Genomic DNA, 18,819 nt, shown 5'->3' on the forward strand with positions numbered 1-18,819 from the left:
TTCAACGGCGAACCATCCTCCGGTGAGGAAGATGGCCATGTTTGCCGAGTTCTTTAGCTCCGGAAATCTCCGATTTCCGGTTACCCGGTTTTTGAGTAAGCTGATAACTGGAAATATGATTCATATTTCCTAACTTCATGCATCGGCGGTGATGCGTATGCATCACTTTGAATTTTTCTGCCGGGCGCATGGCATCGTTCCTACCATCGACAAGTTTGCTGTGTTCGATCACTTGTATGGTAGGGGTGGCCGATATATCTGTCTTCCGACTGAGCGGAAGGCTGTTGCGTTGAACACGCCTCTTCTGGACCCGCATTGGGCTAGGAAATTCTTTTGGATTCGGGAAGATGTGATCCCGTTGTCCATGTATTAGCGGTCGGCGGATCAGCCATTGCTTGCCCTTCCGTACGTTGATCGTCCTGAAAGGCATGGGTGGTACCAGCAGCTAACCCATACTGCGACTCCAATGCGCCTGATCACAGAGTCTGTCCTCGTGAGGGTTGGGATGAGCCGCCTGTGGCCTTATCCGGATGAGGTGCCATACTTTCGGAAGCCCAATGGATGTAGGTAAATTTAAAGTATGTTCCAGGCTTATCCCGGTTTCTAACCTTGGCTTACTGTGCAGCTGAAGGCCTTTTGCAGTCTGTTCTTATTGTGGGTATGCCTGGGGTTATGCACATTGCTGCCCGCGATAAGAAGGATCTTCCTATTCTTGAGAAGACCAGGGATAATTTTTTGTTTCCTCAGTATATCCGTCTAGAACATGTTCTTCACACTCGTTCTTGTGATCGAATTTCTAATGTGTGGTTTTGGTGTAGCCTTTGGTCGAAAGAGGAAGGAAGCTTCTTCCAGCAACGCTCATTTGGAGGTTGCTAGTGGAAAGCAGGGTATGGGTCCTTTTCCTCCGGCTGTAAAGAGGAGTCGTCTTCGTGACCGCGTTGCGGTCCGCATATAGGGCACGCCGGATACTTTGTTTTCCTTTTTTTTACCGGAAAGTTGTGTTTTTGTCTTCCATAGATTGACTTTCGCCATGTGTCCATGCAGACAACGATATCAGGACAGCCCGCATTCCAAGAATGACCCTAGCGGGTCATCTGCTGCTGACAAAGGGAAATCCACGGAGGGTGCTACTTCCATTACTGTCCGGACGCTGTCAACGCCAGAATCACCACCCTTGCCTCAGCCCGTCGTTCACGAGACTGAAAAACCAGCTGGGCGGGTGTCGGTATGTAACACCCCGGCTATAGCGGAAACGCCTGAGTGTGACGTACAGATTGCTCAAACACACGTGACACTATTAGATGACCATAATAACATTATTTCATTTAAATCTTCATGTAACACAAGTTTATCAAATAATACAAGTTGTAACCAAAAATACACAAATGATAAGTTGTTTCTTTGAGTATCCTATAGGCATGCTATGTGTCTTCTAACTTTCATCCTTGTGTCTCTACACCTGTAACATATGTATAAAATACGGTCAGCTATAAACATAGCTGGTGAGATTCCCACAGTTTGATATAATACGTAAAAATCATACAATTCATGGAAAAGTGATAAACGAGCAAGTAAACTCATTTCCAGTTGGTATCAACCAACGTACTCAGGTAATCGCGCAAGTAAGGTTCCTTTTAAATTGGTACCAACCAACGTACTTGGATAATGAGGCCCTTTTCCACTCGATGCAAATGGACCGGAGTGCAAAGGGGGGCGTATGATCATACTTAATGAGGCTTCCCAATCGTGCAAGTAATATTCGTGCAAGTAATACAAGTAACACACAAGTCCATATACGAATTGTAGTTTTGTAATAGAAGAAACAATGCTTGAACTTTTATAAGGATACATATGCTACCCCAAAACATTAAAACATTAAAAAGGGGTGGTGAAAAACTTACCTTGAAATCGAAGAGGTAACTTGTAATGAAAACCGAAAGCATGATAACGAAACCGAAGCAACCGAAATGATTGAACTCCTCGAACTATTAAAATAAATACGAACATTTAAAGACTAACTAACGGGATTATAAATGTTTAAATAATTTATCTTTTGGGATTATATAATATTTTATTAGCTTTTATTATTTTAAAGCATGGACAATTTAATATCATATTTTAGGCTTTAACGATAATTTTAACGGTTTGATATTATTTTAATATTATAACTTTTAACACTAATATGAACGTTACGATAATTTACAAGGCATGGATTATGTTATTGAATTAAGGTTAACGAATTACAAACTAACGAATTTTAAAGCTAACAGATTAAAGTTAAACGAGACCAATATTGACGGTTTAACGAAATATATATTATTTAAATATTATTTTGCAAACATGAGAATTATATTCTATGTTGAACGCGGATTTTAACGGTAGAGTTCTTATTTAGTGTATTAAAATGTTAGCGAACATGGTGAATATAGTATTATAATATTAGCGGTTTGTTGTGAAACGGAAAACAAAAAGTTAGTTTTTAGGTAAAAATGGTAAAAGATAATTTATAATTAATTTTATTTAACTAGAATAATTTTATTTGATTTATTATGAGTTTTAAAAAATTTATTTTATTAAAATTTTTAATAAAATCGGTCTAAAAAACTTTATAAGAAATAATAGTTTGACCCAGAATTCGAACCCGGGTCCTTGAGTTCACAACAATAAGCCTTAACCACCATGCCAGTTATTCAGTTTGTTTACAAAACATAAATAAAAATAGATAAACAAAGGTTCATGTTCATCTTCTTCACCAATAACCCTAGTTTGCAATCCTTTCATTTAAACCATGTTTGCCCAAATTAAGTTAGGGTTTTCGTTTAACAGGTTAACGAGAAGCAAAACCATATCTTATTTACCTTGTGAGGTGCTAGGAAGGTGACAAACGACGAGTTGGCCAGAGTAAAATCTTGGATTCTCAAACGGGTTTACAGAGGTTGTTTAAGCGTATATTGATGATTGTGGTTGTTTTAGCTCGATGTTAGGGTCCTATTCATACTTGATATTGGAGCGTATACACGTTATTTCGTATTAATTGCTTACGGCCGTTTTTCCAGCGAAATTCACGGGATTGGCGGTCAATATTAACATGATTAGAATATGTTATATTGCAATTATCATGTTGATTAAATAATATAATCATGGTTTAAGATTGTTACTCAATTAAAACGGGTCAGCGGCGAGTCTAATGGAGAAAATAATGGTGGCCGGAAAAGCGTGGCCACCGCCGGCGGTTGTTGAACGGAAAAACGAAGGGGAGGGACCAGGGGGTGGGTTTAATATTATTATATTATAATTTAAAACAAGGTTACATGTCTCGGGGGTGTTTGGATTGGCGGGAACCGTCGCCGGCGCTTGCCGGACGGCCGATGGCCGGAAAAACGTGAAACAGGGGTGGGTGGAAGGGTTTTTATTTTATTATTATAATTTAAACTAATTTACAACTTCAGCCCCTGCAGTTTCAAGAATCTTTTAAGTTTAAGATTAATTATTAATATTTCAATTTTAACCCTAGACTTTATAATTTAAATTTCATAGTTTTCGGTTTTGGAATATTTACATGTCTAATCCCGCAAAGCACAATTAACGATAAAGCTCGAGATTTTGTAAATGAATCAATACTATACGAACGCAAATTGAACATCAAACGTCGGAATATGAATGACGAACAAACGTACTTTGAATGACAAACCGAGTCGGAAAACATTGACGAACGTGAAACCAAAACTCGTGAATATTATATATATATGTATATATATGTATATGTATATGTATATATATGTATATGTATATATATATATATATGTATGTATGTTCTTGGAAACAACCGAAATCCAAAAATTCAAAACGGTTCGGGTTTTCAAGTTTGAAAAGTAACGAATGTTACAGAATTTACAACTTTTAGAAATTTCGTTTCGAAATTAAAATAAAAATAAAATTTTAATAGAAAACAACTCGTATGAGGAGTTGTTTAAAAGTTTTAACGATTTTTTTTCTTTATATATACATATTTAAATGAAACAATAACTTCGATCTTTGAATGACCGAAAAGACGCCACAAATGTGAATATGGTAAGGACACTTGTATATTGGATGTATCAGCAGCGTATCCACCATGCCCTTATCGAATTAAAATATTGATCTTAAATTGATAACACATAAAATAATCGAAATTTCAAGATCGAATTTAAATATTGATCTTATATAGGTAAAACATTGAAATAAAATAATCGAAATTCCAAGATCGAATTAAAATATTGATCTTGAATTGGTAAACATTGGGGATTTTGAATAACAAAATTGTTGGACTCGGTCTGCCCAAGACACATATCATTATTGATGTGGCTAGTACGTTATGATCCATGTCGGGTCATACCCAATAACAAGCTAGACAAACACCAATAATATTTGTTTATATATGATATGTTCATAATAAACAAATATTAACACTTAAGTTATTTGGAAAGGGGTTTCTAAATACATTGTACTTGTGAAATAAATAAATCATATGGATGATTTATACTTTGAGAGAGAGCATTCCATAGTGTTATTTAAGATGGTTAAATAACAATATGTGAATAATGGTTACCAAGCATGTTACCTATATTGTGTTATATTTATTTTGGGAAATAACACAATGTGAGTTTTATGATATAAAACTTATTTAAAGACAAAAATATATATAAAATTTGAAATGGGTGAGAGGGTGGCCCCCCTTACTCTCTTACACCTTTTATTTTATATTATTATGTTTTCTTTAGTGGATACATGCATTGGATGTGAGTGGGTGCCATGGGTGGTGCTTCCATTAACTCCCTAACTCTCTTTCATTCATTCTTACAATTTTTTGCAAGTAACAAAACATTCCTCTCTTCCTTTTCTCTCCCATTTTCGGCCACGAGGAAGAACATCAAGGAGGAATTGGTTTTTCAAGTGAATCCTAGCTAAACAAAGGTGTGTTGTTGGAGGCTTGGGGTATGCTAGCTTGAGGAGCTTCCATATTCAAGTTCTTGCCTTTCAATCACTCTTTCTTCACCCGATTTTTGGTTTACTTGAAAGGTAGTTTAACATGCATGAACTTATAGTGACATGCATGTGTTTGATAGTATGTATTTCGTATATGGATCCGGGTTTGGGTTTTGCATGTATAAAATTGGTTTTATACACTATAAACTAACAAGATTTAAAACATTTATCCGCTGCGTTTTTGGTAAAAGTAAGGTTTTATCACTTTGACAATCTTGTTAAAACCCGACAATGGCATCAAGAGCCGCTTATACGGATGCATGCTTCATTAAACCCGAAAATTTTCGGGTTTATGGTGGGGTTTTACCATTTGGCAAAAATTTTAGGGGTTTTGGTTACCCCATGGTTTTTCAAGGTTATGCTTTACATGCATGTGGTAATCTTGAAAAACTAAGTCATTTGGATGATTGATTCTGTTGTTTGGACAAAAACCCAAAACTTTCGGTTTGGTTGTTTTTTGGGCCGAAAGTTTGAGGGAAAAAAGGGAACCATATTGGTTTTTTATTATTGCACATTTGGATGTGTATTGGATGTTCATAACCTAGCCATGGCCTTGTGTTTGGTTGAATGATTGTGCTGATGTGTTTGTTTATTCAAGTGGTTGTTTGTTCATTCGATATGGTTGTAATATTTATTTGGGTTTGTAATCTATTTATTCATTCAATTGGTTTGTAATAATAAGTAGATTAGATGCATTTTTTTTACTAGAAAAATGTATTAGGACATATTTTGTAAAAGAAGATGCAAGGATAGAAGCCCAAATAAAGTGGAGACCACAACACGGGGGTGAACACTTGGAGCATTTGGATGCGGGATCAAGTGGGAGTTCACCGACACAAGATCATGTCCTTTCGGGTCCCTTAAGAAAGACCTTTTTGACGCACTTGTCTTCGGTCAACAAGTGTAGTCAACATTAGGAGGCTATGGTTATGAACTTGTGGTTGTATGTTTTATGCTTGCATGGCTGATTTTCTTTTGTGTTATTGCAATATGGTTTGCTAACTACTTAAAATCAACAACTAGCATAAAATTGGTTCCTTAGAAATCATTAGGTAATAAAAATTGGTTTTATTAAAGTATAATGATTTCATAATAAAATGGGTTTTATTAATAGGAATTTTGAAAATGGGTTTTTCAACTTAATACCATACATTTGAATGCATGCAAATGAAAGGTACATAAAAGCTTTTCCAATCTAAAATTTAGAAAACTAAAATCCCTTTTATAAAATAAGTCGAACACCATCCTTTTATACAACACTCGAATCACTTGGGAACTCAATATGGGATAAAGGTCACCTAACCATGTTGGAGGAAACTTGGGATTTTGAGGTGGGTTTACCATATAAGTGGGATAAAGGTCATCTAACCACTTGTATATGTAAACTCACACGTATAAGTAGGACGACTTAAATTGGAAACCATGTGAATAGGGTCACCGAAGCATGGTATACAATGGTGTTGATGGGATTAAACATGCCAACTAAACATAAGATGTTTAACCGATCCCATAAAACTAGAAGTTGTAAAGGGTTGTAATTGTCAAACGTTAACTACCTTGTTAATTTAAATAGTAGGATAAAGGTCACCTAACTACTATTTGAATGTAACGTTGGGTTCTAGATTTTAATCATTAATTGTCTAGGAGACATAAAGGGTATTAACGATTAAAATTAATTATTGATATTGAAAATACTAAAATTGAGCTTTGTTATATTTGTATATGGCCGCAATCAACAATCCACCTAACGTTATTATTCTACCCGTTAACAACCTATCACTAAGATCTATTCTCGATAAGGATCTTCTAAACTATACCAACTTTATGGATTGGTATCGAAACTTGAGAATCGTTCTCAAGCAAGAAAAGAAATATTACGTGATAGACGAGCCTATTCCCGAAGAACCTAGCATTAACGATGCCGATAACTATAACAATTGGGTAAAGCACAATGAGGATTCCATGCAAGTTTCTTGCCTCATGTTGGGAACTATGATTCCCGAAATTCAAAAGGATTTTGAACTTCATGGGGCATACGACATGATCACCCAACTTAAGGAAATGTTCCTTACACAAGCTAGGGTGGAACGCTTCGAAACGGTTCGAGCGCTTCATGCATGTCGTATGGAAGAAACCCAATCCGTTTCCTCCTACGTGCTTAAGATGAAAAGCCACATTGATCGTCTCGAGCGCCTTAATATCCGCGTCTCAAACAAGTTAGCCACGGATTTGATCCTAAATGGGCTAACCAAGAAATTTGAGACTTTTGTTATGAATTATAACATGAATGGGTGGGACAAGAGCATTGGTGAGCTTCATGCAATGCTCAAGACAGCCGAGACGGGAATGGGTAAAAAGGTTTTACCCGTTCTCACGATCAATGAGGGAAGCAATAGGAAGAGGCATCACCCAGAACCTAAGGCAAAGGTTGCCAAAGGTAAGGGACAAGTCATGGCTAAGTTCAAGGGAAAGGCGAAAGCGGGACCACCCAAACCAAAAGAAAAGAAGCCAAAGGTTTGCGCGGAGGATCCGCGTTTTGGATGTGGGGAGATAGGGCATTGGATGAGGAATTATTCGACCTATCTAAAAGAGTTGAAAGCTAAGAGGGATGCGGGGCAAACCTCGGGTACAACTTTCATGATTCATGTTGATATTAATATTATTTCCTCTAACACATGGGTATTGGATACCGGATGTGGGACTCATATTTGCAATTTGTTGCAGGGGTTCAAAGGAAATGAAGGATTCAAGAAGGGAGATATTAGTCTCTTCATGGGCAACGGAGCAAAGGTTGTTGTCGAAGCCCGAGGGGACTACATTTTGAAGCTTCCAAATGGTTTGGAAGTTAATGTTTTGTATGCTCCTAGTTTGACTAGGAATATTATCTCCGTTTCCTTGTTAAGACAATATGGTTATGATTTTAAGTTTATGGATGATTGTATTAATGTTTTCATAAATGATGTATTTTATTTTAAAGCAATGCCATTTAATGGCATTTATGAATTAGTTCATGATAACACATCTTATGATAACATGTTGTACCAATCAAGCACCAAAAGACTCAAAATGGATTTGAGTAAGACTTATCTTTGGCATTGTCGTCTTGGTCACATAAACAAAGATCGCATGCATACACTTCAAAAGAATGGTCTTTTGGAATCAAGCGATGATTCATTCGATAAATGCGAGTCTTGTATATTAGGAAAGATGACCGAGGACCCCTTTAGTGGAACAACCCAAAGGGCAAAAGACTTATTAGGTATCATACATTCGGATGTATGTGGTCCTTTTAAGGCAATGACAAGGAATGGTGAAAGATACTTCATTACCTTTATTGACGACTATAGTCGTTATGGGTGTGTGTACTTGTTAAGACACAAAGATGAAGCTTTTGAAATGTTCAAAATCTTCCAAAATGAAGTACAAAATCAACTCGATAAAACCATCAAAGTACTTCGTTCGGATAGAGGAGGTGAATACCTAAGTGATGCTTTCCAAGATCATCTTAGAAGTTGTGGGATCATCTCACAACTTACTCCACCAAGAACACCACAACATAATGTTGTGTCCGAGAGGAGAAATCGAACTCTATTAGATATGGTTCGATCTATGATGGCTAGAAGCACATTGCCTCTATCATTTTGGGGTTTCGCTTTGCTCTCCGCGACCCGTATTCTAAATATGGCCCCAACCAAGAAAGTGGACAAGACACCTTTTGAAATATGGAATGGAAGGGCTCCATCATTAACATATTTAAAGGTATGGGGTTGTGAGGCTTATGTCAAGAACAACACCCAAAACAAACTTGAAAGTCGGTCCACTAAGTGTATCTTTGTAGGATATCCCAAGGACTCCATGGGATATTATTTCTACAACCCAACCGAGCAAAAAGTGTTCGTTGCTCGAAAGGCCGAGTTCTTGGAAACTAAGTTCCTTATGGAAGGTACTAGTAGAACAGTGGAACTCGAGGAGGATCGAGAACCACAAGCCGATACACGTTTGGTTGACATTAGCAATCAACAAGAGGTTGTTGAGAATGATGAAATGGTTGATCAAAACACACTAAACGTTCACAAATCCGGTAGAATTAGACATCCGCTCGAAAGATATGGATTTTTCATGGATGGATGCTATGTGGTAGATTCAGATGAACCCACCACATACCGTGATGCAATGTCACAATCCGATTGTGACAAATGGTTTGAAGCCATGAACGTAGAGATGCAATCCATGCATGACAACCAAGTATGGGATTTGGTTGTACTACCTCTTAATTCCAAACCGGTTGGAAGTAAGTGGGTTTTCAAGAAGAAAACCGATATGCATGGAAACTTGGATACTTATAAAGCAAGACTTATAGCAAAAGGTTTCACTTAAACTCAAGGGGTTGACTATGATGAAACTTTTTCTCCCGTAGCAATGGTAAAGTCTATTAGGATATTGTTTGCCATAGCCGCACATTATGACTATCAGATATGGCAAATGGATGTCAAAACCGCTTTTCTAAATGGGCATCTTGAGGAAGAAGTCTATATGGTTCAACCCGAAGGTTTTGTCAATCCACAACATCCTAACAAAGTATGCAAGTTAAAGAAATCAATCTATGGAATGAAACAAGCATCTAGAAGTTGGAATCACCGTTTTGATGAAGAAGTTTAGAAATTTGGATTCATCAAAAATGGTGTTGAAGCTTGTGTGTATAAGAAAGCTGGTGGGAGCATCATTACCTTCTTAGTATTGTATGATGATGACATACTACTATTTGGGAATGACATTCCAACCATGGAAGGTGTAAAAGCATGGCTTGGAAGTTGTTTTTCCATCAAAGATCTTGGTGAAGCCGCCTATATTTTGGGAATAAAGATCTATAGGGATAGATTAAGGCGGTTGATAGGTTTAAACCAAAGTGTATACATTGACAAAATCCTGAAAATGTTCAAGATGGAGAACTCTAAGAGAGGTTTGGTACCTATTCAAAGAGGAACAATATTGAGTGCGTCTCAATGTCCAAGCTCAAAGGAAGAGCAAGATAAAATGAATGGGATCCCATACGCATCGGCTATTGGATCCATCATGTATGCAATGGTATGCACTAGACCGGATGTGTCATGCGCTTTAAGCATGACAAGTAGATTCCAACATAATACAGGAAGTAGCCATTGGATGGTGGTCAAGAGTATATTGAAATTCCTTAGAAGGACTAAGGATATGTTTCTAATATACGCTTCGGGTGAGGAGGAACTCGTCGTAAAGGGTTACACGGATGCGAGTTTCCAAACCGATTGAAATGATTCTCGATCACAATCGGGATATGTTTTCGTTACGAATGGTGGAGCAGTCTCTTGGAAGAGCTTGAAACAAGATGTGGTAGCTTTGTCCACCACAGAATCGGAATACATCGCCACCTCATTGGCAGCTCAAGAAGCTGCGTGGATTAGGAAATTCATTGCTAACCTAGGGGTGGTTCGTACCATTCAGGACCCTCTAGAAATCTTTTGTGACAACGAGGGTGCGATTGCTCAAATCAAGGAACCTCGTGCTCATCAAAAGACGAGGCACATTGAGCGGAGGTTCAACTACATAAGGGATGAAGTTGAGAAAGGAAAGATATGTATTCGCAAAGTTCACACCGATCAAAACATTGCGGATCCACTCACGAAGCTCCTTGAAAGGCCAAAGCATGAAGGTCACACTTGTGCCTTAGGACTTCGATATTATAGTGATTGGATATGATCTAATTTTGTATTTGGATATCGGAACAATTGTTATTTTCACTCATTCATATGATTATGGTTTATCATTATGACATTTTGAGTTACGTTCCATTTTAGTATGTTTAAATCCATGAATAAGTTAATTATTCTAAATGTCCGTAGTCGCTCATAATTGTGGGAACAAGTATGAAGGTAACACTATTATGAACTTGGATTGGTAGATATTCATAAGGTATGAATATAGAGCAAAAGGTTGCTGGCAAGGTTTATAGATATTTATGGGATATAAATATTGGACTGACCCGCTCTCAAATGTTACTACATGGAATCTTTCTGATTGATCATAAGTAAATTTGAGTAAAAGGCGAATATCATAGTATCCTCCGACCTGAGATACATATTGTGTCTTGATATTCACCAACTATTATACTTTGACTTAGTTCTTCGCTGCTCTGAAACATGATAGTACATAAGCCTAAGATCAGGTATTATACAAGGTGATTGTGAGAGACGTATGTAGTCAAGAGGGGATTTGTCCCTCTTATTCGTTGAGAGTAAGATGTCTAAGGCCTGCTAAGTTAAATCAACAGAGAATGATCACTCTGTGTCTCTTGAATTGACATGACATCCGTGGCAAAAGGATAAATGATAGATTCACCTAAATCATTTCAAGTAAGGGACTTGAAGTGGATGATGTTATTGAATGGCACTTCGTCATGCGTATTAGGGGTAGTAAACCGTAGTTAGGCTGTATTTGCTACTTGCATCAATCTTCTATGTATCTTGTGCAAGTGGGAGATTGTTGGACTCGGTCTGCCCAAGACACATATCATTATTGATGTGGCTAGTACGTTATGATCCAAGTTGGGTCATACCCAATAACAAGCTAGACAAACACCAATAATATTTGTTTATATATGATATGCCATAACAAACAAATATTAACACTTGAGTTATTTGGAAAGGGGTTTCTAAATACATTATACTTGTGAAAAAAATAAATCATATGGATGATTTATACTTTGAGAGAGAGCATTCCATAGTGTTATTTAAGATGGTTAAATAACAATATGTGAATAATGGTTACCAAGCATGTTACCTATATTGTGTTATATTTATTTTGGGAAATAACACAATGTGAGTTTTATGATATAAAACTTATTTAAAGACAAAAATATATATAAAATTTGAAATGGGTGAGAGGGTGGCCCCCCCCCTTTACTCTCTTACACCTTTTATTTTATATTATTATGTTTTCTTTAGTGGAGACATGTATTGGATGTGAGTGGGTGCAATGGGTGGTACTTCCATTAACTCCCTAACTCTCTTTCATTCATGCTTACAATTTTTTGCAATTAACAAAATATTCCTCTCTTCCTTTTCTCTCCCATTTTCGGCCACAAGGAAGAACATCAAGGAGGAGTTGGTTTTTCAACTGAATCCTAGCTAAACAAAGGTGTATTGTCGGAGGCTTGGGGTATGCTAGCTTGAGGAGCTTCCATATTCAAGTTCTTGCCTTTCAATCACTCTTTCTTCACCCGGTTTTTGGTTTACTTGAAAGGTAGTTTAACATGCATGAACTTATAGTGACATGCATGTGTTTGATAGTATGTATTTCGTATATGGATCCGGGTTTGGGTTTTGCATGTATAAAATTGGTTTTATACACTATAAACTAACAAGATTTAAAACATTTATCTGCTGCGTTTTTGGTAAAAGTAAGGTTTTATCACTTTGATAATCTTGTTAAAACCCAACAAAAATATTTCGAACCAAACGTTGAGCATAAATAGAACAAGATGACCAAACCATTCGCGCAACCAAAATAAACTCAACATGTGTATAAACATGCTCATGATCTCCAACTTCCACTAAACGATTATGTTTATGGGAAATCGGTTATAGACCTAGAGATTGAAATAACAAGTTAAACCACTTCATAATGTATCTACGGATAGGAATAGTTTACGAATTAACGAATAATCAAGCTTGATATTAACTTCGTAGACAACTTTTTGAAAAGGACTTGATACATAGAACTTCATGAAAATGCCCAAAACAGAATATATATATATATATATATATGTATATATATATATATATAACATATGAAAGAAAGGAAAACAAAAAAGTTAACTTGCGATGCCTGTCTTCTTGAAATGGGTTTTGCGGTATGAAGGTTATTGTGGGGGCGGTGGTATGGTTTGCTAATCCGAAACTCGTTAGCGTTGACAAGGGGGGGGGGATCAGAAATGATTGACGACATTGTTTGTGAATATGGTTTTTGTAGGGACGCGATGTTTAGAACTTAGAGGAAATTTATGATAACAATCTTGCATATTTATTTAGCTTGTTAGAAAACTTTGGAAAACTTTCGATGTAAAGGATTTCCCGGCTGGGTGACGTTTTAGAAAAATAAAGGTCGCTAGATAAAATAACTCGTTGATGGTAATACAATAGGCTCACGGCTTAAGATTGTTTGAAGCGAAATATGTTATTTGATTTTAATGGTTTTATTGGAATAATAATAATAATAATAATAATAATAGTAGTAATGGTATTAATAATATTAAGGGTAATAATAATAATAATAATAATAAGGGTTAGGTTATAATAGGAAGTATACTTTTTTTAGGAAGGATAAGAAGTAATCAAGTGTGAACACAAGGTAAAGGGCATAAAAGGAATAACACATTTGTTGACTTTCTCTCTCCACATGCAAGGCACATGCCAAATTCCCCCATCGTTTTAAAACGTCCATAACTTTTTTTATGACCTTTTTATTGAAAAACAAATTCACCATAATAATGAGTGTCTTTTTGTCTTTTATTTGAGTACCATATTGTAATATAAAAATAAAAAAAAAATTAGTGGGTTTTTTACAAATTGTGTTTTACCGAATTGTGTTATACAATAGTATTTTTCATTGTGTTATTTACATTGTGTTATACAGTTGTGTTTTTTATTGTGTTTTTATCATTGTGTTTTTTTTTTCATAGTCTATTTTTCCATTGTGTTTTTCATATTGTTTTTCATTGTATTTTTTCGGACTTTTTCGGTGAGGTGGTGGCGGTGGGTGACGGTTGTGGTGGCGGTGGGCGGTGGAGTGGTGGTGGTTGTAAGAGATGAGTGAAGATTTAATTGGGTTTTATGTAAGTGGGTTTTTGAAATTAATTTAAGTGGGTTTTGAGATTAAAGTAAGTGGGTTTTGATATTATAGTATTAGACTAAAATACCCCTATTCCTAGCCTTCTTAGAAAAATCAAACTTCTTATTTGAACTAAACCATAATAATAATAGTAATAATAAAAGGTATCGATAGTAATAGTAGTAGTAATCATAATAATAGGGATAAAAATGAACCATTGAATTTTCGTAAAGTTCTTTTGATGCCAAAAACTAATTGAATCTATTTCGTATAACATAATATTACTTATTAATAATCTTTTTTAAAATACTAAAGATTTGAAATTTCACGAAAGAGAATGTTTGTCAAAGAACTAAATGTGGAAAAGAGTGCAAGAAGTAATAGCAGGTTTGAAAAGGCGAAGTATTGAAGTTGAAATTCACATAAACCTTTGAGAGGTCAAGGAACGCGGGATAAGGTTTTGTATGGTGAAAACAAGTTAAGCCTTATAACGGGTGTACTCGAGTACTTGCAATAGTAGCGAGTTTGAAGTTCGAGTACGAAGAAAGGCAGAAGGTGGGGGATAAATGGTTGGGTAGTAGGTCGTGGGAATAAATGTGTTGTGTTGAGTTTGTATAGTTATGAGGCAAAAGTCGAAGAGTTGGCCGAACTTAACACTATTTGGGACAATTCGACATCGCGGTAGCGGAATGGGGGAATCGTACGTGTCATACAAAGGGTGAGTTCTCATGTAAATATCTTGGTTTTGTTGGGTTTGAGTATCCAAGAGTTAGGTTGGGTTTGGATTTACTTAGGTATAGCTTTATGGTTCGAATGTATTGATGTGGTTGGTAATGAATCTTGGTTTGTCATGGTCGGGATTGCGATGGTCAAATGCTTGATGATTTGGGTTGTCGTTCTGTGGTTTGAGTTTCGAGGGCAACGTCGAGGAAAGCGAGAAGGCATACTACGAAGCGTGACATGGAATGTAAATATGAAATTCGTATCAAAAATCAAAAGAGACTTTACATAAAAGATTCCTAATATCGGAATCAACCTTTATAAATAATAAAGATGAAATCGCATGAAGCAAAAGTTGAAATCAAAATTGAAATGTTTATGAGTTTTCGCATTTCAATAATAATCTAATTAATCTTGGATTAAACATATGAAAAAAATGTATATCAAATTTTGAAATAGAAACATGGAATTAGTACAAACTTAATATAAGTATGGAATCGAATTGAAAATCGAGTGTTTAAGTACCACCATAACTTTTCGAATTTTCAATTAAAGCCATAATAATAAACGAATTATATAAAGAAAATGAACTGAAAATCGACAATTCATGCATCACCGTGACTTTTCGAATTCTCAATTTTAAAACACACGAGGAAATGAGTATTGAAAAGTCACGAGTTTTAGAAATTTCAGTGAATATAAACACAGAAAACGAATTGAAACTCGAGTATTCACATATCCCAATGACTTGTCAAAACCACAATATAAACGATTGAATATTCGAAATCACACGTTGTATGAATCATCATAATTTGTATGTTCCAAAAATAAAAATGTGTAATCAAATCAAACCGAAAGTTGGGTATTCGTGTATCACCACGACTTGATAGAATTTTAGCTAAAGCGTATAAATTAGAATGCGCAATTAAATCGAACGTATAAAACAAAATGCGTATTCAAATCAAACCAAAAGCTGGTTATTCGTGTATCACCACGACTTGTCAGACTTTTAGTTAAAACACATTGTAAAACATTGAGGGTCGGAGTCACACGCCGCATGAACCACTATGACTTGTGTGACATCCTAGGGAGTGCAACCATATCCTTATCACAAAGGGGATATGGTCTTTAAGAAGATGAAATATCGGAACACTGAATTTGAAAATTGCTTGAAATTGCTTTTGAGAAAACTTGTTTTAGGCCTAAGCCTTAGACTTGTGTTTGTGTACTTGTGTTCATTAGGCGTTAAACAATCAAGTAGAGGCTCACATAATTCTATCATGCAATCTAAACATTTAACAAATAAGCTATAGCTAATGTCCTATCGTATAGCCACGTCTCTGATACCAATCTGTAACACCCCGGCTAAAGCGGAAACGCCTGAGTGTGACGTACAGATTGCTCAAACACAAGTGACACTATTAGGTGACCATAATAACATTATTTCATATAAATCTTTATGTAACACAAGTTTATCAAATAATACAAGTTGTAACAAATAAATAAACAAATGATAAGTTGTTTCTTTGAGTATCCTATAGGCATGCTATGTGTCTTCTAACTTTCATCCTTGTGTCTCTACACCTGTAACATATGTATAAAATATGGTTAGCTATAAACATAGCTGGTGAGATTCCCACAGTTTGATATAATACGTAAAAATCATACAATTTATGGACAAGTGATTAATGAGCAAGTAAAGTCATTTCTAGTTGGTATCAACCAACATACTCGGGTAATCGCGCAAGGTCCTTTCCAATTGGTATCAACCAACGTACTCGGATAATGAGGCCCTTTTCCACTCGATGCAAATGGACCGGAGTGCAAAGGGGGGCGTATGATCATACTTAATGAGGCTTCCCAATCGTGCAAGTAATATTCGTGCAAGTAATACAAGTAACACACAAGTCCATATACGAATTGTAGTTTTGTAATAGAAGAAACAATGCTTGAACTTTTGTAAGGATACATATGCTACCCCAAAACATTAAAACATTAAAAAGGGGTGGTGAAAACTCACCTTGAAATCGAAGAGGTAACTTGTAACGAAAACCGAAAGCATGATAACGAAACCGAAGCAACCGAAATGATTGAACTCCTCGAACTACTAAAATAAATACGAACATTTAAAGACTAACTAACGGGATTATAAATGTTTAAATAATTTATCTTTTGGGATTATATAATATTTTATTAGCTTTTATTATTTTAAAGCATGGACAATTTAATATCATATTTTAGGCTTTAACGATAATTTTAACGTTTTGATATTATAACTTTTAACACTAATATGAACGTTAAGATAATTTACAAGGCATGGATTTTATGTTATTGAATTAAGGTTAACGAATTACAAGATAACGAATTTTAAAGCTAACGGATTAAAGTTAAACGAAACTAATATTGACGGTTCAATGAAATATTTATTATTTAAATATTATTTTGCTAACATGAGAATTATATTCTTTGTTAAACGCGGATTTTAACGGTAGAGTTCTTATTTTAGTGTATTAAAAAGTTAGCGAACATGGTGAATATAATATTATAATATTAGTGGTTTGTTGTGAAATGGAAAACAAAAAGTTAATTTTTAGGTGAAAATGGTAAAAGATAATATATAATTAATTTTATTTAACTAGAATAATTTTATTTGATTTATTATGAGTTTTAAAGAATTTATTTAATTAAAATTTTTAATAAAATCGGTCTAAAAAAATTAATAACAAATAATAGCTTGACTCGGGTTTCGAACCTGGGTCCTTGAGTTCACAACAATAAGCCTTAACCACCATGCCAGTTATTCAGTTTGTTTACAAAACATAAATAAAAATAGATAAACAAAGGTTCATGTTCATCTTCTTCACCAAAAACCCTAGTTTGCAATCCGTTCATTTAAACCATGTTTGCCCAAATTAAGTTAGGGTTTTCGTTTAACAGGTTAACGAGAAGCAAAACCATATCTTATTTACCTTGTGAGGTGCTAGGAAGGTGACGAACGACGAGTTGGTCGGGAGTAAAATCTTGGATTCTCAAACGGGTTTACAGAGGTTGTTTAAGCGTATATTGATGCTTGTGGTAGTTTTAGATCGATGTTAGGGTCCTATTTATAGTTGATATTGGAGCGCATACACGTTATTTCGTATTAATTGCTTACGGCCGTTTTTCCGGCGAAATTCACAGGATTGGCGGTCAATATTAACATGATTAGAATCCGTTATATCGCAATTATCTTGTTGATTAAATAATATAATCATGGTTTAAGATTGTTACTCAATTAAAACGGGTCAGAGGTGAGTTTCATGGAGAACATAATGGTGGCCGGAAAAGAGTGGCCGCCGTCGGCGGTTGTTGACCGGAAAAACGAAGGGGAAGGATTAGGGGGTCGGTTTCATATTATTGTATTATAAGTTAAAACAAGGTTACATGTTCCGGGGGTGTTTGGATTGGCCGTAGCCGTCGCCGGCGCTCGCCGGACGGCCGGTGGCCGGAAAAACGTGAAACAGGGGTGGGGGGAAGGGTTTTTATTTTACTATTATATTTTAAACTAATTTACAACTTCAGCCCCTGCAGTTTCAAGAATCTTTTAAGTTTAAGATTAATTATTAATATTTCATTTTTACCCCTAGACTTTATAATTTAAATTTCATAGTTTTCGGTTTTGGAATGTTTACGTGTCTAATCCCGCAAAGCACAATTAACGATAAAGCTCGAGATTTTGTAAATAAATCAATACTATACGAACGCATATTGAACATCGAATGTTGGAATATTATCGACGAACAAACGTACTTTGAATTATAAACCGAGTCGGAAAACATTGACGAACGTCAAACAAAATCTCGTGAATATTATTTATATATGTACTTGCAAACAACAGAAATCCAAAAATTCAAAACGGGTCGGGTTTGAAAAGTAACGAATGTTACACAGTACCTCCCCCGCCTCCTCACTCTTCGGAGAGGGAGGAAGGGTGTCGTACTTCACAGGGGGGTGTTTCCCGGCACATTCCTGAATGGAATCTAACTCCCTCATCCCGATTTTCGAACGGGGAGTTGTGTTTTGATTTTCTTCACGAGGGTGTGTCTCCTGCGGAACGTGAGTACCAGCGTAACAGTGCCCGGGTATCCTTTGGCAACTCGTATATATATCATCTGGCCAACTTGGTTTCCATGACCCAAGAGATGTACCGGGACTGGAACTTCATGGGCCAGA

Source organism: Bidens hawaiensis, unplaced genomic scaffold, assembly GCF_021521415.1.
Source record: "Bidens hawaiensis isolate Kalapana, Puna unplaced genomic scaffold, B.hawaiensis_p1.1 tig00009566_1, whole genome shotgun sequence".
NCBI lineage: Eukaryota > Viridiplantae > Streptophyta > Magnoliopsida > Asterales > Asteraceae > Bidens > Bidens hawaiensis.